The sequence below is a fragment of the Dasypus novemcinctus genome, chromosome 2 (assembly GCF_030445035.2).
Source record: "Dasypus novemcinctus isolate mDasNov1 chromosome 2, mDasNov1.1.hap2, whole genome shotgun sequence".
Classification (NCBI taxonomy): Eukaryota; Metazoa; Chordata; class Mammalia; order Cingulata; family Dasypodidae; genus Dasypus; species Dasypus novemcinctus.
The window spans coordinates 54,839,541-54,865,159 of NC_080674.1; the positions used below are offsets into that span (position 1 = coordinate 54,839,541).

The window sequence follows — 25,619 nt, forward strand, 5'->3', positions numbered from 1 at the left end:
TGTCCTTTCTTTGGCTTCTTTAGCATAGCCCAACATCTCTCCTGCCTCTTGGGTTTATTTTGGAAAAGCTTTGTGGTTTAGATCATACTGATACCCACTCCTCTGGAATTTGCTGTCTTAGCAAATAGAACACTTCAGTAACTACATATGAACTCATGTCCATTTCCCCGTTTTGCATGCTACAAATGCATTATTCACTCGATTTACTTGAGCACCTGTTCCGTGCCAGGCACTGGGCTAGATGCTGGGGATACAGCAGTCTCAAACACACTTCTTGCCCTTCTAGAATGGAAAAGAGTGTTCAAAAATTTAGCTTCATTAAAATAGGCTCCCTTTGTATTCTGCTGCATGACAAATCCCGTGGGTAAAGCCCTGCTTCATAATGTATCAATTTTGTTTTAAATTATTTCTTATGTTTCTTATTTTTCTTTTCTTTTTCCTGTTTTTCTTTGTAATTTTTTTAGGTATAATTGCTGTATAATAAATAGCACATATTTAAAATGTAAAATTCAATGATTTTGACATATGTATACACCTGTGAAACTATTACCACAATCAAGATAGTAAACCTATCCCCAGGAATTTCCTACTGTTCAATTGACCAACTTTTACAGTTGTTTTACATTTTAGATACGTAGTATCCTTGACATCCAAACGTTAAAGACGATGTAATCTTTTTTGATTCCTGAAAAGGATGTGATCTTGTTTTCCCAACAGAAATAAAAACTCTAGATCTCCCTATCTGTCACCATGAGATGCCTCATCCAAGTGAATGCCACCCCCCCCCCCAAGCAAGGCCTCAAGATCATGGTCCTTGCTCCATCTCCTGGTGAATATTTTCTGCCAGATAATCTCTGATCCATCAAGGGGACACCCACAGGCAAAGCTGAGGGAGATATGGTGAATAATTCAATTAAAATGCAGGTAACCTTTTTAAAATCACAGGTTTATAAGCCTTATCCAATAACTTTGGGGAACAAATGTATTTTGGAATTCAGCCTAACAAATTTTCTAGAGGAAAAGGAATAAATATTCAACCAAATTGGGATGAAAGAAACAAAAAGAAAAGAAAAGAAAAGAAAAAAGAAAAGAAAAGGCTATTGTTTTAGTTTCCTTGACTGCTCAAGCAAGTGCCATGCACTGGTTTGGCTTAAATGACGGGGATTTATTGGCTCATGGCTTTGAGGCTCAAAGCCCAACAGCAAGGCATCATCAAGGCCATGCTTTCTCCCAGAAGACTAGTCTTCTGAGGCTGGCTGTCAGTGGTCCTTGGCCATTGGCTCTTCTTTGACATGGCAATGTGCATGGCGACCTCACCTGGCTTCTCCTTTCTCTTCTGGGTTTTATTGACTTTCACTTTCTGGCTGCTCCATCTGTGGCTTTTTCTCTTTCTGTGGCCTTCCTTATACGGCCTTCAGTAACAGGATTAAGACCTATCCTGGGCCACACCTTATCTGCAGTAACATCATCAAAGGTCCTATTTTCAAGGGTGCATACCCACAGGAATAGATTAATTTTAAGAACATATTTTTCTGGGGTGCATATCTCCAAACCACCGCAGCTATGAAGGAATACACACCTAAGTCAGGTTTTGATGCCAAATGAATTTGTCACAAATTTATGGAAATAAATTCGTTCTTAGAGTTTGGGGATTTTTGAATTGTGAGAAAGGGATTTGGAACCCGTATTTTATCAGTTTAATGTCTACTGGGGGGTGACATAGCATCAAATATTCCCATGGAACTTCTGTCACCCACTGGCATCTGCTTAGTCTATCCCTGATGTTTATAGAGATATCTTCTCCTGTTTTCTTCTTTTCTAGTTATACAACCTGAGGGAAATGATGTGATCGTGAGGGCACAAGCTGTTATGTCAGAGAAAACCCTCAGATCACCTGGGTCTTGCTCCTGGCTGCCTCCTCCTGGTTCTCAGCAGTTCAGGGAGGCTGGCTCATACCAGCACCCCTGCCACTCTCTAGCCTCACACTGCCACCTGGCAAGTAAGTGCCACTCTTTGCACTTTCAGAGCAGGAGTAAGAAGTAGATATAAAGCTGGTAGTATTCAACAGCTATTCTTCTTCATGAGCAATCATATAATTTAACAATGTCCTGCTCCATCCTCCCTAGAAATGAAAAATGCCTTGACTCAGAGAAAATGATAAGCATTTTTGGAACCTTGGAGTACCATATTCATTATCCTGAAATTCTGTGTTGATCATTTCCCTGCTCTAAAGCTTTCAGAAGCCCTCCATTGCATGCTGAATAAAGTAGCCCAGATTCAAGATGTTTTTAATCTTCCTCTGGCCTCCTCTCTGATCTCCTGGTGCTGTTCAATATTGTGGCCCTGCCTCTATTTCTCAGACTCCATCTCTCTCTTCTTCCATTCCTTCCACAAATATTGAGCATCTTTTATGTGCCAGGTGATGGATATATAGTGCTAAGCAAAACAGGCACGGTCCTTGCCTTTGCAGAGCTTTCCCCCTAACCTGTGCTGCTCTAGTAGCACTTCAGTGCACCTCTGACCAAATTCCAGCTTCCAGAACCTGCATTTCTTTGCCTGGGGTTTTTCTCTGTTTTACAGAACTTACTTGGTCATCTAAATGGTAGGCTGGAAATTCTGGGAAATTAATGTCCCTCCCCACCCCTGGACATCCTTGGACCAATGACTAGTTTATACAGTTACCCAATCTCCCTCACTCCTTTGGGGTGGGATAACTCTGAGCTGCATGTTATATCCTGGCTCAGAAATCCTCCAGCAGAATTCTATTCCAGTTACTTACAGAGACAAGTTACTTAATAATGAACTCGATGGTTGACTTCCTTGCCTTGTCTCTTTTCTCCATTTCCCTACCAATGTTTCCTAGGGTCAATGTCAAAATAAACTACTTGCACTTGAATCTTACCTCATATTTGGGTCTGGAGGTGGAGGGGAACTAATATTATTCCCTGAGTAGTCTTATACTTTCTCATGTCTGCATAAATGGCAGCATAGTATGATCAAGAAAACACAGATTTGGTTGTCATACAGAACTAGGTTTGAGTCTTGGCTCTCCATACATAAACTGTTATATGATTCTGGGCACTTTGCAAAATGGGAAAGTTGGTCCTTACTAGCAGATGAGGCAATGGCACATACTTGACACTTGAGTATCATTTTATCTTTTCAAGGTCCTTTACCTTTATTTAAGCTGTTCTCACTGGCAGGAATACTCTATCCTATCTTTTTTTTTGCCTTTGGGAGCCCTGCATTTACCCCCTTAGCAGCAAGGTGTTCTCTAATTAAAGCAACCAGGAAGGAGGTCTTTGTGTTAGCAGGAGCAATTACCTAAACAAACCTGAACTCTAATGATTGGTCTCCATCCATCTTCCCTCTCCCGCTCATTGTTTAGTGAGCAGGAGCCACACCTGGGTCCAGGGCAAGGCATTTTATTTGTGGAGCATCTGGTAGAACTTCTCCTAGGTCCATAGTTGGTGAAATTGTGAAGACTAGCTCAGGTGCTGGGGAAGAAATTTCCATGGCACCAATTACTATACCCATGTAACTTTGCTTCTATTCCTGAATATAAATACTCTGGCTTTGAACAGTTAAGGAAAAAATAGAGCATGTGTTTTCTTTCCCAGAATCTTTGACCTAAGGCAATGGGGAGTCAACCTCAGGTTGATTTTTGCCAAAGAACTGCTCCCTCTACTAAGACAAGGTCCTCCTTTGTGTTTTTCCCTCATTCTTCCTTGTGAGACCCTCCTAGAAGGTGAATGTCCTGAATGCTTAATTCATGGCCACTGTGCCACTGTGAGGAGGCTTCGCAGAGGAGCAAGGGATGTGCTGGGCTGCTGCTGTTGTACTGAGGTGGCCAAGGAAGCTTCCATAAGACCCAACAGACCACCTGCTGGTGACCACCCTCCTCAAGCCAACTGCCCACCAGAAAACAGAGGACAGGATGCATTGTGAGATTGCATTGTCTCTTTTTGTTTTATTTTGCTTTTTGGTTAAGTTTAGTGTTTGTATTTATTTTATGGAATTTGGACATGCACATAATATTAGGTAAATAGTTCACAGGATTTATTACCAAAACCGGGATGCCTAGCCCATTCTACCGCTCTCCATGCCTAGCCCATTCTAATGCTGCAGAAGCAACCTTATGTAACAACCTTAACTCTTTCTTCTAACACTTTTTTTACCTCCATATCTCTGAGATATCTCTTGCTTATATTTCTACTTATTCACTCTCCACAATGGCTAAAACTAAATAATCAAGATTTCTCTTATTTTTCACAGCATCAGCCCCTTCACACAAGCCCACTTCATATCCTCTTACTCTCTCAATATAGTAATATCATAATGTGGAATATGTTACATTATTATACATGTAGAATATTTGCATGATTACAGCTATGTAAACACTGTTCACCACTAAGTCATGTAGCACATTCTTACTTATGTCTTACACAACTGTTTTTGTCCTCCTGGAAGTTAGTAATTGCCTTGTTTTCTATGTGTTTATCCTCAAATCAGTTCCAAGTACTCCCCCAATTGTTTAAACAAAAGCCCTTTACTATTTTCAAATATGTCAATTATTCTATCAATTTCAACTTCTCAGAGACATCTTTCCCAGATGGAACATTCTAATGTGTTCCATTCTGGATTGGTTGCGCTCTACCTCTAGTACGCAGTTGTCATCTTAGGAATCCCACTATCACTATCTTGTAAATTCCTCTTACTTTTTTTTTCTTTCCAGGACTTTGCATGTTTGGAGGTATTTTTATTCTACCCTCATATTAAATTGACAGTTTGACTAGGTAAAAACTTTCTCTTACAAATTTGAAGGCCATTCTCTATTGTCCTTTAACTTCCACTGAGTATGTTGAGAAACCTAAAACTATTCTAATAGTTGATCCTTATGTGGGAACTGTTTTGTCTTTCTGGAAACTGGTAAGATTTTTTCCTTTGTTCCCAGTGTTCTGAAAGTTAATGATTATTTACCATGGTGTGTTTCTGCTTTCATCCACTGTGTTTGCATTCAGTCAAAAATGTCTTATATAAACTGAGAACACACAGGGAGAAAGACAGTTGCTGTCTTTGACATGTGAGAGAGGACTCAAGGATTGCTAGTAGTTGAAGCTGAAGCATGAAGCCCCCCAAGAGGCTGGACCCACAGAGCAGCTCAAGACTGCGGAGATGAACCATGTGCCCTATCGCCCACAGCTGATCCAGGAGAAAGCAGAAACCAACAGACCCGCCATCTTGCCTCACCATGTGGCAGGAGTCCAGGGTCTGCCAGCAGCCAACGCTTGGTGAGAAGGCCTCCCTGATGATGCCTTGATTTGGAACATTTTCGCAGCTTCAGAACTGTAAGTTTTTACCCCAAATAAATTCCCTTTTTAAAAGTCAACCCATTTCTGGTATTTTTGCTTTGGCAGCCTCTGGCAAACAAAGACCATATCTATATCTTTTAATTCACTTAACCTTACAACAACCCTCTGAGATAGATATTATTTGTATTAATGTTTTTATTGCTGCTGTAACAAATTACCACAAACTTAGTACCTGAAAACACCACAAATTTATTATTTCATAATTCTGCAGGCCAGAAGTCCAAAGCAAGTCTCACTGGACTAAAGCAAGATGTTGGCAGGGCTGTGCTCCTTTCTGGAAGTTCTAGGGGAGAATCCATTTCTTGTTCATTTGGGTTGTTGGCAGATTCAATTCCTTGCCTTTTTCTCTCCCAGCTTCTAGAGGTCACTGCATTCCTTGGCTCATGGATCTTTTTCTCCATCTTCAATGTTAATAACTTTGGGTCCAGTCTGTCTCCAGGCATTTCTCTGACTGTTCTTTTGTTATAGTATCTTTTTCCTTGACCACCCCTGGGGAAGGTTCCCGGTTTTTAAGGACTCGTGATTAGGATGGGCCTACTCAGATAATCCGAGATAATCTCCCCACAGTCACACAAAGTTCCTTTTACAGAGTAAGATAACATATTCACAGATTCTGAGAATTAGGTCATGGAGCCATTATTCTATCTACCACACTATTATAATATCTGTTTTACAAATGATAAAACTGAGGCACAGAGAAGTTAAGCACCTTGCTCAAGGTCACACAGCTAATAATGTCAGAGCTGGGTTTTGAACCCAAGCATTTAGAATCAGAGCCTATGCTACACCAAGGCTTAGATGGCTGGGAGGAGGACAAAAGAGGTTAAAAAATGTCAGAGGAAAACATCATCTTTTGGCAGAGGCCTTTAGTGTGGGAACAGCATTCCTGTTGAAGTCTTATCTCTACTATTTTTAAGCCTTAGATAATGAGAAGGGAAGGAACTTCCATTTTTGTTGTTGTTAAGTGGTTTAAATCAGATAGGACCTATTCAAGATGACAAGTGTAGAGGATTCAGGAAAACCGATCAACTGTGGGTCTGTTTGATATTGATAAAAACAGTGAATTGGGGACAAAGGGATATATCTTTTGTAGCTTACCTGAATCATCAGATTGATGAACCTTTGTTTCAGAGCTGGAAAAAACATCAGGAAGGTCGTTTCAGATGTGATGAAAGAAAATTATACTGGGAGTCGAGACATCTAGGTTCTCAACCTCCCACTAACTAGCTGAGCGAGCAGCTCCCTTCCACCTCTCTGGAGCCAAGTTTTCTATTTGTAAATGAATATGTTTAAACATTAAAAATTTTTATTATAAACATTTTCAAATACACATAACAATGAAAGAATAATATGATAAACTTTCATAATGCTCACAACCTATATTTAACAGGCATTAACACTTTTCCCATGTGTTTTTCTATGTAAGTATATATGTATGTAAAACATTTTTTTAAATTTAAAATTAAGTTACAAACATTATGATGCATCACTCCTATACACTTTAGCATTCATCTCCTATGAATTTGAGGACATTCTCTAACATGACCATAATGCTATTATTATACCTAAGGAAATGAACAATTCCCTAACATTATCTAATATCCAGTTTATATTCAAATTTCTCCCACCATCCCCCAAATGCCTTTATAGCTATTTTTATTTTTTTTCAAAACAGGGTTCAACCAAAGTCCCACGTATTGTTTTTGGTTGTTAGGTCCCCTCACAGCTGTAATATCCGTCATTGTTGTCGTCATTGTCGTCCTTGCTTAGGCATTCTTGTCGCTCACAGTGCCTCGCTCTGATAATGATTCTAAATGGGGATGGTTAGGGCTGCCTCTCGGGTGTCCAGGGAGCCATTGGAGGGTATCTGAAGAAGAGAAATGGGACCTGGCTTGGGTTTGGGGCAACCCATCCAAATGGTTCTCATGACCCAGGCCAGTCTCAGGCGCTGCAAAGGAACTTAGACAAATTTAAGGAAGGCACTCCAAAGCATGCCCTGAGGTGTGTGTGTTTGTGGGGAGGGGGTTGCGCAGGGGATGGGACAGTGGGAGTAATATCACAATGGTGCAATGGTGAGGCAGGGTAAGTATATGAGTACAGTTAGCATATCCAGGGTTGCTTTCTCAAATGCCACCCCAACTCTAGGTACCAGGCATCCCATTTGCCCTTTCTCTCCTCTCTGCCCCACTCATTCATTTAATAAATATTTCTTGAGTGTTGAATATGTGCCAAATACGATTCTAGGCAGAGTTCTAGACAAAAACATCTGTCTTCATTTAACTCATATTCTAGTGCAGGAGATAGATAATAAAATATGTATTCTGAAAATTTATATCTATATACATAATGTATGTTTTCTATGTGAAAAGTGCTTTTTAGTTTCCTCAGCTGCACCAAGCAAATACCGTAAAATGGGTTGGCTTAAACAATAGGAATTGATTAGCTTACGGTTTTGAGGCCCTGGAAATGTCCAAATCACAGCATTATCAAGGTGATGCTTTCTTCCTGAAGACAGATGGCAGCGATTCTTGGCTTCTCTGCCACATGGCGAGGAAAATGGTGTCACCTGGTCTCTCCCTTCTCTTCCAGGTTTCATTGATTTCCGCTTCTTTTTTCCATGGCTTTCTCTCTGCCTGAATTTCAATCTCTTATAAAGGACTCCAATAAGAAAATTAAGACCTGTTCTGATTGAGGTGGGTCACACCTTAAGTGAAGTGACTTCATCCAAAGGTCCTACTTACAATAGGAATGGACTCTATTTAAGAATATGTTTTTCTAGGGTACATATAGGGTCAAACCTCCCCAAGTACTTTGGAGAAAAAATGAAGTGGGGTGCAGGGAAAGGGTAGGCAGTGTCAGGGTGGGAGTGAGATGATACAATTTTAGATAATGTATTAGTTATCCATTGTTGAATAAGCAATTATCCCTAACCTTAGTGGCTTAAAACAGCAAACATTGTCTCACAATTTTCATAGTTCAGGAATCCACGTACAACTTAATTGTATTCGCTTGGCTCCGGGTGTCACAAAGCAGCACTCAAGACTTGCTGCAGACATCTCAGGGCTCCGTTGGGGGAGGATTTACTTACAAGATCCCTCATGTGATGGCAAAGATTCAACTTCTTGCCATTTGTTGGACTGAAGGCAAGCTTTCCATCTAAGTTTGGGAACATGACAAAGATGCCCACTGTCCCCACTGCTACTCAATATGTCATATCTTATTTTATATGCTTCTCTTTTTCCTTATTGCAACCTCCTTTTCTGTATAGTTGATCTCTTGTGCTGTATCTGACTGATCCTCTCCTCATTTCTCTTTCTGTATATTTTTAAAATACTTTCTTTTCAGTTATTCTGGGATTTATATTATATGACCTCCATCTATAATCTACTAAACTGACAAGATACCAGCCTAGCTTCAATAGCATACATGTTCTCCACTCCCATAGCCCTCTGTTTCCCTTCTTTATGTTGCTTTTTTCCTACTTTACCACTTTATATTTTGCATGTTTGTTATCAGGAAAAGTGCATTTTTCTTGTCCAATTGTATTCTGACTCTTACAGGAATTAAAGAGTAGAGTTGACTATTGAAGATCCAAATCTATTGGGTTTTGCATTTACCCTTTTAGCTACCCTTACTGATAATCATCATTTCTTCACACTTCTCGAAGCCACTCTCTCCTATCTTTTCTTTCCAACCTGCAGAACTCTCTTCAGTAATTCTTTTACAACAGGTCTCTTGTTGACAAACCAGATTCTGTTTGTGAATACTTTAAACTCACCTTCATTTTTTTTTTTTTTTTTTTTTTTTTGAGGTATAAGGACCAGGAACTGAATCCTGGACCTCATATGTGGAGCCAGTGCTCAACCACTGAACCACATCAGTTCCCTTGAGGTGGTTTTTTGTTTCTTTGTTTGTTGTTTGTTTTTTAGGAGGCACTGGGCACCAAACCCAGGACATCCCATATGGGAGTTGGGTGCTCAGCTGCTTGAGTCACATCTTCTCCCTTCTCCTTCATTTTTAAAGGACAGTTTTGCCAGATAAAGAATTTTTGGCTGGATGCTTTTTTTTTTTTTTTTAATCATTCAGTACCTTAAATATACAACTGCCTTCTTGTCTCTATAGTTTCTGAGGAGAAATCAGCACTTAGTCTTATGGAGGATCCCTTGTAAGTGATGAATCACTTTTCTCTTGCTGCTTTCATAATATTCTCTTTATCCTTGGCATTTGACATTCTGATTAATATGTGCTGTGGTTAGGTTAATGTGTCAACTCAGCCAGGTAATGTACCCAGTTGTTTGGTCAAGCAAGCACTGGGCTAATTATAATACAAGGACATTTATGGACTTCAAAGATTTATTTATTTATTTCTACCCCCCGCTCCCCTGTTGTCTGCTCTCTGTGTCCATTCGCTGTGTGTTCTTCTGTGTCTGCTTGTATTCTCATTAGGTGGCCCTTGGAACCAATCTTGGGACCTTCTGGAGTGGGAGACAGGTTATCATTCTCTTGCTACATCTCAGCTTCCTGTTCTGCTATGTCTTTTATTGCCTCTCCTCTGTGTCTCTTTTTGTTGTATCATCTTGCTCCACCAGCTGTCTGTGTCAGCCAGCACTGCTGCTTGGGCCAGCTTGACTTCATCAGGAAACCCTGGGCATTGACGTAGATGGGAGCTCAACTGCTTGAGCCACATCCTTTTCCCCATTTATGGACTTTAATCATTAGTGAGTTGATTGCATAGATGACTGATTATATCTACAATCAATCAAAGAGATTGCTGTCAGCAATGAGTGATGTTTTATCCAATCAGTTAAAAGGGGAAATGATTTAGGTATTCAGGGAGAATTTTCCAGTTCGACTTCAGACTGCCAATGTCTCCTGGGAACTCATCAAGGACCTTCACTGGAGCTCCTGGTTTGTAGCTTGCCTGCAGAATTTGGACTTGTACATCCCCACGGTCATGTGAATTGTATGAAATTTCATAGTATTTACAGATATCTTCTGTCAATTCTGTTTCCCTAGAGAACTCTGACTCATATAGTATGTGATTCAAAGTAGGTCTATTAGGATTTATTCTGTTTGGAATATGTTGTGCTTCTTGGACTTGTATACTTAAAGTTTTTCATAGAATGTTAGGAATTTTTTGGCCATTCTTTCTGCCCCCTTTTCCCTTCTTCTTCTGGGACACTCTTGATGCATAGTGTTGTGCACTTTGTGCTTCCAGTTACATCCCTGAGACACTGCTCATTTTTTTCCTATTCTTTTCTCTGTCTATTCTTCTGACTGTCTGATGTCGATTTCCTGTCTTCTAGTTCACTGAGTCTTTCTTTTGCCCATTCAAATCTGCTGTTGTATGCCTCTAGTATATTGTTTTTTTAAAGGTGGTACTGGGGATTGAACCCAGGACCTTGTACATGGGAAGCAGGTGCTCAATCACTTGAGCTACATCTAGTCTCCTTTAGTGCATTATTATTATTTTTTTGTTATTTTTCTAGTGTATTTTTAAGTTTTACTATGGTTCCTCTCATCCCTATAATTTCTATGTTTCTTTTTATACTTTTAAATTCTTTATGCTCATACATTTTTTCCTTGATATTCTTTATCTCTTTATGCATATTTTCATTCATCTCCTTGAAATGATTCAGGAGATTTGTCTCAACTTCTTTGGTTAGTTGTTCCAAATTCTCCTTTGAAGAATTCCAAAGTCTCCTTTGAAGTTTGAATTCCTTTGATTGAACCATATCTACCTGTTTTTTAGTGTGACTTGTAATTTTTTGCTGATGTCTAGGCATCTGATTATCTTAATGAGTTAACTCTGAACGTTAGTTTCTCCCTTTTGTCTAGGGTTTTATTGTTGATTGACTCTGTGTTAGGCTCTTATTTGACACTTGGTCCAATTTATTGTAAACGTTTAGAATAGCCTGTGTTTAACTGATTGGATTTCCTCAGCTCTTCTTCATCTGATTTTGCCCTGTTGTAAAAATTTTAAGATTGTACTTTCTGTGTAATTGTTACATTTCCAGGAGGAAGCTTCCTTTCCTCTGATACTTCTCCAGGAATCTTGACCTGTTGTTTGTTTTTGTGCAGAGTTTTCTCTCCAGTTCCTTTGATTTATTTAAATTCTGTCCCTCATTCAGTGCCCTGTTTTCTTTATGCTTTTAAGTTCTGAGACCATCTTTTCTTACAGCAGTTCAGTTTAAACCTTACCCCCACACACTTTTTTTTTCTCTGTTAGACTTTTCTGCCTCTGGAATCTTCCCTGTTATGGTCATCTCACCCCAGGGAGCCAGATGGTGTCAATCCAGAAAGGTGGGCTACCCCAGAAAAGTACATTTTGCATTAGGTGGTCCAGTCACTAGAAATTGAATTGAGTGAGTGTAACACTTTCCAACTATTGTTTAACTGCAGTCTCTCCTTTTTTTTCCCTCCTGGGGGGTCCTTTTGTATGTTGCATTCCTCAGTGCCTTATGTTCTGCCCTGGACCTCTGTGGCCCTGGGTCCCTGTGCCTGTATATGTGTGGGGTTCTATCCCTGCTGTCTCTAGTGGAAAATGGGAGGGATCTGGGCTGCTGCCTCTGAGTAACTCCCCAAGCTGTGCAGGACCAAGTGAAGAGGAGGAAAGTGGACTGGTGAGTCTGGGACAGAAGTTTCCTACTGGATATTTTCCTTTTTCTTCAATTCAGTATTTGTTGAGTCCTTCTCCAGTCTCTACCATCCTCCAGAGTTCTAAGCGAGTGAGATTTGTCCTTTCATTCACTGACTCTCTGGGGAGGTTTTTCTCAGGGGATGTTGTATATCACTATGTTGATGATGTCACCCCTAAAGTTTTGTTTTTTAAGGGTGTGGCCTGTGATTTTTATTATACCACAAAACTTTCCTATAGATTCAGAAATTATTAGAAACAAAGATATTCTCTATCTATCAAAGGTTGTTAACCTGGAGTTTATGGATAAAATTCAGGTTCCATGAACTTGGATGGGAAAAATTTACATTTTTATCTTCACTAAGCTTTAATTGAAATTTACCACACCCTTCCATAATGCATGTAGTTGTCGCAGCCAGCCCCCAGGATGGCTCCAATTGATGCCACCTCTTGGTGTTCACGGCCTGGTGCAGCCCCTCCCACATTTTACCAGGGGTAGTCTTTGTGACCAATAGAATGAAGGAGAAGTGGTGGTAAACCACTTCTGAGATGAGGTTATAGAATCTTGTGGCTTCTCTTGTGGGCTCTTGCTCTCGTTTGATCCCTTCCTCTGAGGGAAACCAGCTGCCATGTCTGGAGGACATATGACAAGGAACTAAGGCCTCAGTGAGGAACTGAAGCCAGTCAACAACCACGGGAGTGGGCCTGGGAGTGGATCCCTCAACCTCAGTGACTGCAGCCCCAGCTTGACTGCAAACTCCTGGGAGACTCTGCTCCCAAATTCCCGAGCTTCAGAAACTGAGTGTAATTATGTTTGTTATTTTCAAGCTACAAAGTTTTGTTATGCAGCGGTAGATAAAACAGCAAACACAACCACATTAGCAGATCCTGTGATTTTTGTCACCAATAGAGATCCATGGTATGTTTATATCATATAGTAGTTTACTATAGGTAGAGTCCATATATCTTTTACATTCATAACTACTTTGAAATTATGATAGATAATAAAGGGCAAGTACTACTTTATTGAAATTTAAAAGTTTTAATAATTTTATTCCAATAAATTGGTGTTCTTTATAATAATATGCATGGGGATTTTTGTGGGTTTTGTGGGCGGGGGGGGGGGGGGTTGCATTTAAAAGCATTATTCTGAGTCCATAGGCTTCACCAGACTGCAAAATTGCACAAAAAGTAATTGAGAACCCCTGATTTACAAGTCAGTCTCTCCCTCTTGATGCTTTGGGGAACCAAAAACACCTTCCATAGCCACAAGTTGGTTCTACATAGACCAAAATAGCAGGATCCTACAGAACTGGGGCCAGCTGTCTGCCATACAGACTCCTGATGCCTGAGGTTGGCTGGGTCATCCTCCTCCTGAGAGCAGTAGTCCATGAGATGGGGAAGAGCTTCTGTGTGAAGCCAGCCCCAGGGAAGTCCTATGTCATGCTTTTCATCATATACCTCCCTGCCCTTCCATCCAGTGGCAAAACTCATCTTTTAATTGGCTGCGTACCCTGAAGCATGCAGAAGGAAGAGGAATGCAGCTGATGTGCTGACGGCTTATGTGAGAGTTGGCACAAAGTACCCACTGTGGAGAAACTGGGGCAGGGGCTCCACCAGAAGATCACCCAGAGGAAAAAGCCAAGTGTGGAAATCCTGACTCGCATTTCCTTGTCCTGGACAATGAAGGTCAGTGCATCTCCCCTCGATCCTCAGGAATCATTTGTCTGGAGGTGACTGGTAAATTTCTCTCCCCTTTCCTCCTCCTCCCCTTCTCTCCCCAGTTGTCTGTTCTCTGTGTCTATTTGCTGTGTGTTCTTTGTCCGCTTCTGTTGTTGTCAGCGGCACGGGAATCTGTGTCTCTTTTTATTGTGTCATCTTGTTGTGTCATCTCTCCGTGTGTGCCACACCATTCTTGGGCAGACTGTACTTTCTTTCGAGTGGGCCGGCTCTTCTTACGGGGCACACTCCTTGCAGGTGGGGCTCCTCTATGCGGGGGACAACCCTGCGTGGCTCGGTACTCCTTGTGCGCATCAGCACTGTGCATGGGCCAGCTCCACACTGGTCAAGGAGGCCCGTTGTTTGAACTGCGGACATCCCATGTGGTAGACTGACACCCTAACCACTGGGCCAAGTCCGCTTTCCCCATGAGGTTTCTATGATAGCACTTTATGTTACTGATCCTAGGATTCCCAGGTAATCGAGCAGGAAGAAAGCTCGAGAATGTTGGCCACTCTCCAGCTTCTATTCCAAGCACCAAACCCGAGATAGGAGAAGTGTCTTCTCAAGACCCCGAGATGCATTTGCCTAGAGCCAGGTCAACCCTCGTGTCCTGACAGACTTTGTTGGTTTGTTCTTCACATTAGATGGGTAATGTGCCAATGTCGTAACAAGGTTTGAGGGAGGCACATCTCACATAAACGCATGAACACCCATTCATCAAACTCATGACTCACAAAAGGATCCTGACAGACTTTAGTGTGCTATTGACTATTGTATTTCAAAGGTCTAGCAGAGCACTCGACATGTAAAAATGCATTTGAGGAATGAGTTAGTGAGCACAACCCAATCTAGGTGTTCTTTTAATCTAGTCAAACCTCTACACATTGTTATTCAAGGAAATGAAAAAACAACAGACCTTTAAATTTTCCAGAAACAAACTGGAAAGTCACCTCATCTCTCCTTCCTTATTTCTTCATTCCAAATTTTAAGAAACACCCATATTTTGGCAAGCTGTTAGGTCACAGGGGTGGGTTTTTTGGTGAATTTGTTTGCAGTAGAGTCATTATTACTTTAGCTTTATTTTTATTTGTTTTAAATGTTACATTAAAAAAATATGAGGTCCCCATACACCCCCACCCCCTTCACCCCACTCCTCCCACATCAATAACCTCTTTCATCATCGTGGCACATTCATTGCATTTGGTGAATACATTTTGGAGCACTGCTGCACCACATGGATAGTGATTTATATTGTAATTTATACTCTCCCCTAGTCCACCCAGTGGGCCATGCATGGCAGGACATACAATGTCCAGCATCTGTCCCTGTGGTACCATCTAGGACAACTCCAAATCCTGAAAATTAGCTTTAAAGTGAAGCTGTACTCCAGACCCTGATGATGTTCCACCCAGCCTGGAGTGAGCAGGAGGTAAGACAGAAGTGAAGTCATGGGAGCTCCCTGCTACCCCGCAGGTAGGAGAGGAGGAAGGGCTGTGCTTCTGCTCTGGGGCCAGGGTTAAACCTGGGACTGTCTGCAAACCTTGGCTATTTGGCTCACCCTGTCTCCTCTGCCGAGAACAGTGACTTACATACAGTAAGTGCTCATAAATGTTCATTGGCTTATTGAGTGTCAGACAGATGAATGAAAGCAGTGGCCAGCATTGCCTCCTCTGTCTTCCTTTTCCCAAAGGATAGACCACTGAGAGCTAAGGTTCTAATCGATCCAAGCTGGAGCTAGATTTCAAATGTATCTTTCTGGACCCCAGTAATGAGGAGCCCAAGTAGGGTTTTATACTGCACACATGCATATATATGTAATTTGCCAATATACATCTCTCTAGTCAGCCAACAGAAACTGTTGGATGTCCATCCAGGGCAGACAGCCAGACCCAAAGCTGTGGCATCATGATCCCAAAGCTAAAGGAGTCTATCTCCTCTGTCTCAATTATAGACAGAAGGAACTAGTTCTTAGTCTTAAGGAGACAGATATGGCTCTCAAAAGTCATCACTGGTTTAAGGTCCAACAAGGTATGCCTAGGTTAAAATTGTGTCTTTTCATCTAGAAATATTCTCATGAAAATCAAACAAGAAAAAAAAAATCAAACAGAAAAAAACAAGCATAACTACTTAGCTTGTTTCATTTTTTCCAGTTTTTTTTCCAAATACTTGCATGCATGCTAAGCTGATGAGTTCATGAATTGGTTACAGTATGTGTTTTCAATTTCTATAAAGGTCTTGGAAGGTTATACCAGATAAAGCAATCCTTCCTTCCTATGACATATTTGAGAAGGAACAAAAAGCAAGAGCCATATGCTCCTAAATAGTTTAAGTTAATGTAATTTTATCAATTCAGATTTAAAAAATACTAGTTGACATTCTACCATATAGAAGGCATTGAGGAGTGCCTTCAAGACTCTGAAATGAGTGTGATGAATCGTCCATAGAGTCTGGACTTCAGATATCTGTTATTTATTGGTTCAGGTAAAGTTGAGAGGCTAAGTTCAATAAATGACTAAAAAAAAGTATTTTGGAGTGATAAACAAGAATTTTGGTGGGATAAGAGGGTTGAAGAGAAAAGAAAAGGGAAGGATGAGGAAACAGTGAGTGCAGGAACATGGAATTAATAAGAGTGAGGACAGGATTGGATTGAAATGAATGCAGGGGCAAAGAAAGAGAATGAGCCAGTATCTACCACTCAGATTTCTTTTTCACTGTCCTCCCAGTTCTCCTTCACTCTCTCCCTCCCTCTCAATATATTCCAAAGATATAAGAAGTTGTGGAATCAATTGCACAGGACTGAGCAAGGATGAGGAGATGGTTAATATTGTTGAAAACAGTTTTACTAAGAGAAGGGAGAAAGGAAGGTTGAGGGATCTTGTGGCCTTAATTCTGTTCCCTTAAAAAATCTGTATCTTTACTTTCCCTAAGTTCTTTTTCATGTTTGTGCCTTCTGAAAGATAATAATGGATGTTAAAATGGAACAAGGCAAGGGAATGTATCTTAGTTTTGCATTTTTGTCTTTTGACCAGGCAACTAAAGACAGTCACAAATCAAGCTCTGCACAGAAGAACGGAAATGTGGAAGATATTGTTGTAATCCTTGACCTCTTAACCTCTTCTTTAAATGACTCTCTGACTTTCTGAAGTTGGCAATTTTTCTTCAGTATTATCCTTTCTGTTTTCTCCCTAGCCATTCCATTATCTATTTTACTGCTGAGTATTTTTTCCTCCTTATCCACCCATTAGCTTATTTTAGCTACTTTTTCTTTCCTGTCTATTGCCTTTTTACAGGTTTCCCACATACATCCTCATTGGCACTTTTCCAGTCATTTCCCTTCTTAATTCTTATTTCGTGCAGAGTTCATGAAAATGTTTATGTATTATATACATAAAACCCATCCCCTTGGGCAAGCTTCACAGGAAGCATCTCACAAAGTCCCATTCATCAAATCCAGAACTATGGCCGCAAAATGTTAGATTAAGTATTGCCCTTCTGATAGATTCTATTTAAGGCAGTTTGAGCGATGCCCTGGGAAAGGAACCTAGCTCCCTCCTCTGCTTGCTTGTTAAGTGAAATAAGGTATGTGGTAAGGCTTTGAAAACTTTAAGCATGTGTTGTGATGTTGCCACTGCTGTTACTCAAGTTAGTTTGCTCGAGCAGCCATTGAACAAGAATCAATTGAGGAGCTATTATGTGTCAGGCATTGAGGATAAAATGTGAATGACCGCATGGTGTAGGATGTAACTAGTGAGGACTACCACTCCCCACAAAGGAAAGAGAAAACAAAAGAAAATGGCATAGTTTCTAGCTGCATATATCTTACAATCTAGAGCAAAATATGAGTGCTAATAAAATAGTTACATAAATAGGGATAAAATTACTACTGAGCCCAGTGCTGTAATGGAAAGGTTCATCATAGCATATGTAGGGAACAGGCATCTGATTATCTGATTCTGTCTTAGGAGGAGTCAGGGATCACCCAGATGAGTGGCTGAGAACTCAAGGATGAGTAGAAGCTAACTATGGATGGCGGCTGAGACCCCAGGCAGAGTACATGGCATTTGCGAGGCAAATTTAGAAATATATAACCCCTGTTAAAGTTATATCTTATCCAACATCCTGAGACATTGACTTGTAAAAATAGTATGAGTGGAAGATAGAGAACCATGATCTCATCTACCATTAAGACTTTTATCAGCTGTTATGTTCATGTAGGTTTCTGTTCAATAGTAGCCACCATTATTCCTAAATTATAAGGAAAACAACTCTCTTTAGAAGGAAACCCTATAGATTCTGACTTCTTCACAAGTTTTTACAGTATATGCTCTGGAAATGAACACAGAACATGATAGACAAGAAACAACTAGTTAGTTCCAGCAGGCTCCCAAATCACCTAGGACCACATTAATCTGAAGACAACCTGAGTAATCACGTGACTTGTTTACTTTCTTCCTGTTTAAAAGAATATTAAACTGAGCATAATTATTCAGGCCAGACAATCTACAGCAGACATCTTAAAGAAAGTCAGGAAAGCTAAAGCATGTAAAGATATTAGTGTCTTTTATTCATTCTGACATTACAACAAAAGATCTCTATTTTAAAAATTGAAGTAGATGATGTGTATGAATTCTTCACAAAAATCCAGTGAAGTAGCCACAATTATTGTTTCCTTTTTCAGATGAAGAAACTGAGGCTTAGAGAGGTTAAGTGGTTAAGCCAAGGTCCACAGGTAGGAAGCAAGTAGTAAATGGAGCCAGGATTTGAAGACAAGTTCTTTGACTCTTGGATCTATTTTCATTGCACTACACAGAGACTGTTAATCTTGGTGACTAAATGCTATTCCTTCTGATTTCCAACATCTGGTGTTTTATCTTTTTTTCTTTTTGAGACCATTGTTGGCATTTTAATTGACCAGAGTTCGAACACATGGATGGTGACACTCTGGAAAATTGTGTTGCATAGTAATTGGCTTATTCATAATTTAAATCATGCTATAAAATTTAATCTCATTCCTACTCCATTGTTTTAAGTCATCTGGTTTTTGATGACCAGAGTTTCAAACTAATGAAAAAAATTGAACTAGACGTTTTTCTTTTCGATGCTAACTTACCTACAGGCATTGCCTGGAGGCATTTGCCATAAACTTCAACCACATCACCAGGCTCACTTATGTGCAGAGCCAGCACTAACCAAGGCTTCTTATCTTTGTCTATGAGAGAAGAGGGGAATAGGCAACACGAGGACAATTTCATCTCACTGAGCTCCACAGGAAATGGTCAGCCAAGCCAGGAGCAATAAATAAGGTAGAAAATTCATTTATGCATTAACCAATCTTTGTGAGTACTCTTCCTTTTTTTCACAACAATTTGTAACAGTTCTTACAAATTTAAGTTATCTAAAATGACATACCCTATTTTAGAGGATTGATATGAGCTCTAAATAAGATACTATAGTTGAAAAGACTTACCTAAATAAATGAATGGTAATATAGCACAAATATCGCAAACATATTTGACTTCATGTAGCTAGCATTCTGCTATATTCAAGAACTACAAAGTTAAGTAAGACATGATCCTTGCCTTTAAGGAGGCCACTAACAAATCTGAAAACAATTCTAAATACCTAATTAGAGTACAACACTAAATGTTACAATAAAACTGTATATAAGATACTGTTGTAATACTAGTGTGTATAGAATGATACAATGTTAATATGGGATTCAGAAACTAGTCATTTGGTTTGAAAACCTGGCCAACCATTTGCTCAGAACTTTCATTTGGCACCTAAATTTCTTGCCTAGATTTTCCTTGTGTAGAATTTTGAAGCTGTATGATTTGATGCATTAATGTTTAGGATTGTTATGCCCTGTGGTAAATTGACCCCTTTTTCATTGCCCCTCTTTATTCCAGGTAATAATATTGGCTACTTTGACATAACTAGTCCAACATTCTATTGATTAGTATAAGCATGCTGGATTTTTCCTATCTGTTCACTTTTAACCTATTTGTACCTTTATTGAAAATGGGTTTTCAGAGGCAGCATGTAGTTGGGTCTTGATTTTTAATCAAGAAATCTCTAACTTTTCATTGGAGTGTTTAGACAATTTGTAATTAATGTAATTACTGATATGGTTGAGTTTAAATCTTCCAGCTTTCTACTTGTTTTATCTTTGACATATCTATTCACTGTTCCCTCTTCCCTCTTTTTCTAAATTCTTTTGGGTTGAGTTTTTAAAATAATTTTATTTGATTTCCTCTGTTGGTTTATTAAATATATTGTATTGCTGTGTTATATTAGTGCTTACTTTAGGGCTTTTAGTGTACATTTTTAATTTATCATGGTCTATCTTCGAGTGATATTATACTACTTTACATATAATAAGAACTTTCCAATATTATACTTCCATTTCTCTCTTTCCAGTATTTCTGTTATGGTTGTCATGTATTTTACATTTATATATGTTAGAAATCCAATACATTGTTATTATATAAAGCAAACATAAAAGTCCATAATACATTGTTATTTTTACTTCAAAAAGTGCATTATCTTTTAAAGAGATTTAAGTAATAGGAAAAAGGTTTTCTACTTGCTCTTGTAGTGACCATTTCTGGTTCCCTTCCTTCTTTTCTGTTGACCTAGGTTTCCATCAGTTATCATAAGGACCTTCACATTTCTTATACCACAATTATGCTGGTGATGAAGGCTTTCAGCTTTTGTGTATCTGAAAAAGTCTTTATTTTGCCTTCATTTTAAAAAATTGTTTTGATGACTATTCCGCACCACTCCCCTCCCCCACTAAGATGGCTTCCTCATCTGTCTTCTCATTGTCTCTGTTCTTTGTGTCTGCTTGTTGTCGGCTCATCTTCTTTAGTAGGCACTGGGAACTGATTCCAGGACCTCCCATGTGGAAGGTGAGTGCCCAACTGCTTGAGTCACATCCACTCCCCATGCCTTCATTTTTGAAAGATAATTTCACTGGTTTAAAAATTCTAGGTTGATAGTTTTGTTTTTCTATCAGTACTTTAAAGATGTTGCTTCATGTCATCTAGTTTGCATTGGTTTTGAAGAAATCTGATGTTATCTTTCACTTTGTTTCTATATATGTAACATTTTCTTTTTCACTGACTGCTTTTTAAATTTCTCTTTATCAGTGGTTTTAAGCAATTTGATTATGGTGTGTTGGTAAAGTTTTCTTCATGTTTCATGTGCTTGAAGTTTGCTGATATTCTTTGTCATGTGGCTTATAGTTTTCATTAAATTTGGAAAAAGATATTGACTATGATTTCTGCAAATAGTTTTTCAACCTCTTCCCAAAACCTCCCTGCCCTACTTTTTTGTGCATTTCAATTGTAGATGTATTTGACTTCTTGAATTTCTCCCACAGTTCACTGATTCTGTTTTTTTTTTTCAGTCTTTTTCTCTCTGTGTATTTCATTTTGCTATGACTTCAAGTCTATTAATCTTTGCTTCTGCAACATCTAAATTGCTATTAGTCCCACCCAGTGAATTTTCCATCCCAGACATTATAGTTTTCATGTCTAGATTTTCAATTTATGTCTTTTTTATATCTTCCATGTCTCTACTTAGCATATTTAATTTTTCTTCTAGCTTCTTGAAAACATGGACTATATTAACTGTTTAATGTCTAGTGATTCTATAATCTATATTGTTTCTGGATCATTCTTGATAGGTCGATTTCCTTCTCATCATGATCATATTTTCCTGCTTTTTCTGCCCAATTCATTTAAAAACAAAAACAAAAAGTACTTCTTTACTAACTTTTTAAAGATTTGTTTTTATTTATTTCTCCTCCCCTCGTTGTTTGTGCTCACTGTCTGCTTGTCTTCTTTTTTAGTAGGCACCAGAACTGAATCCAGGTCTCCCATGTGGAAGGGAGGTGCCCAATTGCCTGAGCATCTCTGCTCCCCAAGTCATTTTTTATTGGATGCTAGACATTGTGGTTTTACCTTATTTGAGTGATGGATATTGTTGCTTCCTACAAACATTCTTGAGCTTTGATCTAGATGTGTGTAAGATACTTGGAAATAATTTGATCCTTTCAGGTCCTGCTTTTAAGTATTGTTGTGCCAGATCAGAGCTGTATTTAACTGCGGGGTCGATTTTTCCCCACTAGTGAAGCAGCATCCTTCTTAGTACGCCAACTGATTTCTACCTGGAATTTCTACTTGGGCTGTCAAGAAGAGGTGTTATACCTAACCCTGTGTGAGGTCCAAGTACTGTTCTTTCAGGTGATATTTTTCCTACCTTTGGGTATTTTCCTTACATGTGTGCACTGATTGATACTCAATTTAATAATTAACAGGGCTACTCTTTTGTTCTTTGGAGTTATGTCTTTATGAAGTTTTTTCCATTCCAGTAGTCTGACCTGCAAACTCTAGCACCCTTGGCTTCCCTGGATTCTGAACTCTTAGTCTCTTCAACTAAGGGAGACAGTTTGACTCTGCCTGGGTTCTTTTTAGCTTTGTCCAAGTCAGAAAACTTTCTTCAGACATTATAGAAAGTTTCTTGGGCAATTTTCAGATTCCCTCATTTGTTTCCCATCTCTCAGGGATCGTTATTCTTCATTGCCTGATGTCCAATGTCTTAATGCCATTATTTCATTTATTTTATTCAAGTGTTTGTTTCATGTAAATGTAGTTCCTGTTGCTCCATTTTGTTCAGAAACATAAGTCCTTGTAGAATAGTTTACAATTATCTCAATAAAAATAGTCATTGTGCTAAGCTTTCTTATGGAATTAGATGATAGAGAACTTGAATTCAAGCACTGATCAAGGACCACAGAATAGCAAAGGCAAAGGAAGTGTACTCTCTTTTTCACTCTCTATGCTTGTCCTACTGAGCAGCTGAGGTTTACCAACTAGTCTAAATAAAGCACTGTATTACAGTTTCTAAGAGCTCTGAATTAAGGTGTTATATAGTGTTAATGAAGATTTTCATTCTAGTCCTGGAAAATACCCAGGGATATGTGGTATCCCTCTATGCCCTAAGAAAGGCAAGTAGGAAGAAGTCCCAGACGAGAATACATTCCAGAGCTATTGTCTCCACCTTTCTGTAGACAAGACGAAGCCTCACTGACCAGTCAAATGGGACTAAGAGGGTACTAAAACTCTATTCTACCTTCATTTTCCTATCTTTAGGGACAATCTCTACCAACTTTCTTAACCACAAAAGCTTTCCAGTTTCTGGTTCTTGTTTAACTAACACTATGCAAAGTAGAGGTTCAGTGTGGAAAGTGTTTTAAGCATATTTGGTAGAAATTCAAAGTATTGTTTCAGAATGACATTAATCATAAAGTAATGGATCAGACAGAACATTAAGAAATCAATAATGTGCTTTTACAAATACTCCTCAATCACAGACACAATTCCAAGAACCCCTTCTGTTGTGTATGTTGACCCTTGAGATGGTCTCTAAAGTTTCTCCCAGTTTCAACATTCTATTTTTCCCAGATGTTTGCTAATCTAAACAACTTATGAGGAGTATAAAGAGGTAAAATTTAAGAGACTTTAAGTGGTGTAAAGAACATTGGACTTAAGAATCAGAAAATCTGTTTGATTCAAGAATCTTTACATCTGACTGTGTAACCTTGGGGAAAAATCACTTAATCTTTCTAGATTTCATTACCACCCCTATTTTCAGGTGGATAAATGATCAGTCCAGACTCAGTCATTTGTAAGAATAAATTAAATAAACATGTGATTGGTTTTGAAGCTTAAACCACAGGAGCAATTTCCCCAGGTCATAAAAAAGTGCTAGAATAACAGCAGAAATACCATATTTAAAGGATTCTAACCACCAGAAGCATCCAAACAACAAATGCTTTAAATGAATTGTTTTAATGATTGTCCATGTTTTAAAAATCCCATCTGGGTAATAATTAAGGGATAATTTGCCACATCATGTGAACTATGGTATGATGTTCAATGATGTCACTCTGGTAAAATATGTACCAACATAGCCAACAATCATGGTGACATCATGGAGATATCAGTGGTAATGCTTGTGATATGACAATTCCTCATCATTTATATTTTGGATTGGCTCAGAAGAATTGAATTGTTTCTGTTCAACTCTGTATCATGTGGTAAAACATCTTTTGTGATCATTATTCAGTTTCTGAACATTCTTGGTGAATGAGCTTTAGGGAACCCTGTTTTCTGACAGAAGTATCATATTCTTTATTAAGCCATCTTCGGCCCTCACTTTTATCTATGACTAGCAGAGAGTTCAAAGAAGAAACTTCTTAATTTTAAACCAGAAACAGATCATGAAATCTACTTTGCATGTACTTTTTTCCATTTCCATCTGCCTGACCTGAGTAACTTGGTTGGAAATAAAGGACATGTGAGGAACCTCATAGAGTCATAATGACTGGTCTAAAGGGAGAAGAAGTGAAAACCAGAGATATGCAAACCCTATTACCAATTTGGATAAGGAGGCTCACCTGCTGTAAGTTGTGTGCTATTCACATAATGCTTCACATTTTGTCCCACTCTTACAGCAAGTAATAAAGAAAAATCTTTTCAAAACTGGAGACAGAATTGGGAATGCTGGAAGCTTACCATGGACTGGTCCAGCTACATATGGAAATGAGGAAACACTAAGAGTCAATTGAACTTTTCCGTTACTGTAACTTAGGAAAATTGAAGGCCAGTGACCACATTTAATGAAAATTCAAAGGTTACAATTAAGTAAGGCATCTGTCTGCTGTTTATGAAAAAAGATTTTGTAGGAATAATTTGAGAATAGTTATAATTGGAGATACACATAAAAAGACACATTGTATTCTATATTTTAATAAAATTAGTATTATAGTATCTGCAATATTTAAACATTTTGAAATCATTTTTGTTGTGTACAAATGAGTGATATTGCCTTACTTTTTTTTTAAGTTTTAAATGTTAGATGATGACATTTTACATACAGACAAGTACAGAAAGTATTAACAGATACTCCCAGATCAATAGATACTAACATTTTATTTTCTTTGCTTCAGAATCGATTCTCTCTATATATACATTTATAGATATATATCTATCTCTTTACCTGAAGTTAGTATTTTATTTTCATGTATGCTTGTTTAAACTTTTATTATATTATATATAATTATAATTACATATATTGTTTTGTGTGCTTTAAATATTTAAGCAAATATTAGACATCACACAGTACATTTCCCTTTGTAACTTGCTTTTCTTATCAACATATTTTGAGACTTACCCATATTGATATATGTAAATCTAGTTTGTTCATTTTAACTGTCTATGGTATTTCCTAGTATGAGTAAATCACAGTTTGTTTATTCATGCCTATTGAGAACAGTTTGTTTGAAGTAGCAAAAGATAGAAACAATATGTGCTGCAAGAAGAATTTTCAGGCATGTAAGTTTCTCTAGGATAGAGACGTAGAGATAGAGTTGCTTGAATGATTTTAAAAAATGCTCATTTTCAGCATTAGTAGGCATTGAAAAAGTATTCTTCAAAGTAGTCCTATCACTGTTTACTCGTACCATCAGTAAATGAGTTCTTGTTTCCCACATCCGCATCAACATGGTCTTATGTGACATTGTTTTGGTAATTCGTTTTTAAACCACTGCTTTTGAGTGCATTTAAAGATTTTTTAAAATTTTATTTTGAAAGAAGCTTTAGATTACATAAATGTTACATCGAAATTATAGAGGGATTCCCATATATCCTACCCTCCCCCACTTTTCCCCATTAACAACATCTTTCATTAAGGTGGTACATTTGTCACAATTGATGAACACATTTTGAAGCACTGCTATTAACCACGGTCTATAGTTTACATTATAGTTTACACTTTGCATTGCACAATTTTATAGGTTTTGACAGAATGTATAATGGCTT

At 38.6% G+C, this 25,619-nt stretch overlaps 1 long non-coding RNA gene and 1 other non-coding gene across 2 annotated transcripts in view; one reads left to right on the top strand and one right to left on the bottom strand.

Annotated features, from left to right (window-relative positions):
- Positions 1-5,114: 5,114 nt before the first annotated feature.
- The window catches only part of LOC131280674 (uncharacterized), a 31,884-nt gene continuing 11,379 nt past the window's right edge, over positions 5,115-25,619 (top strand). Inside the window, exons 1-2 of the long non-coding RNA XR_009188404.2 lie at positions 5,115-5,348; positions 13,491-13,698. This is a non-coding gene — a long non-coding RNA (uncharacterized lncRNA). The remainder of the gene's footprint in view (positions 5,349-13,490; positions 13,699-25,619) is intronic.
- On the bottom strand, positions 14,370-14,473 carry LOC111761929 (small nucleolar RNA U13). The gene has a single exon (XR_002795159.1). It is a non-coding gene; the product is annotated as a small nucleolar RNA U13 (small nucleolar RNA).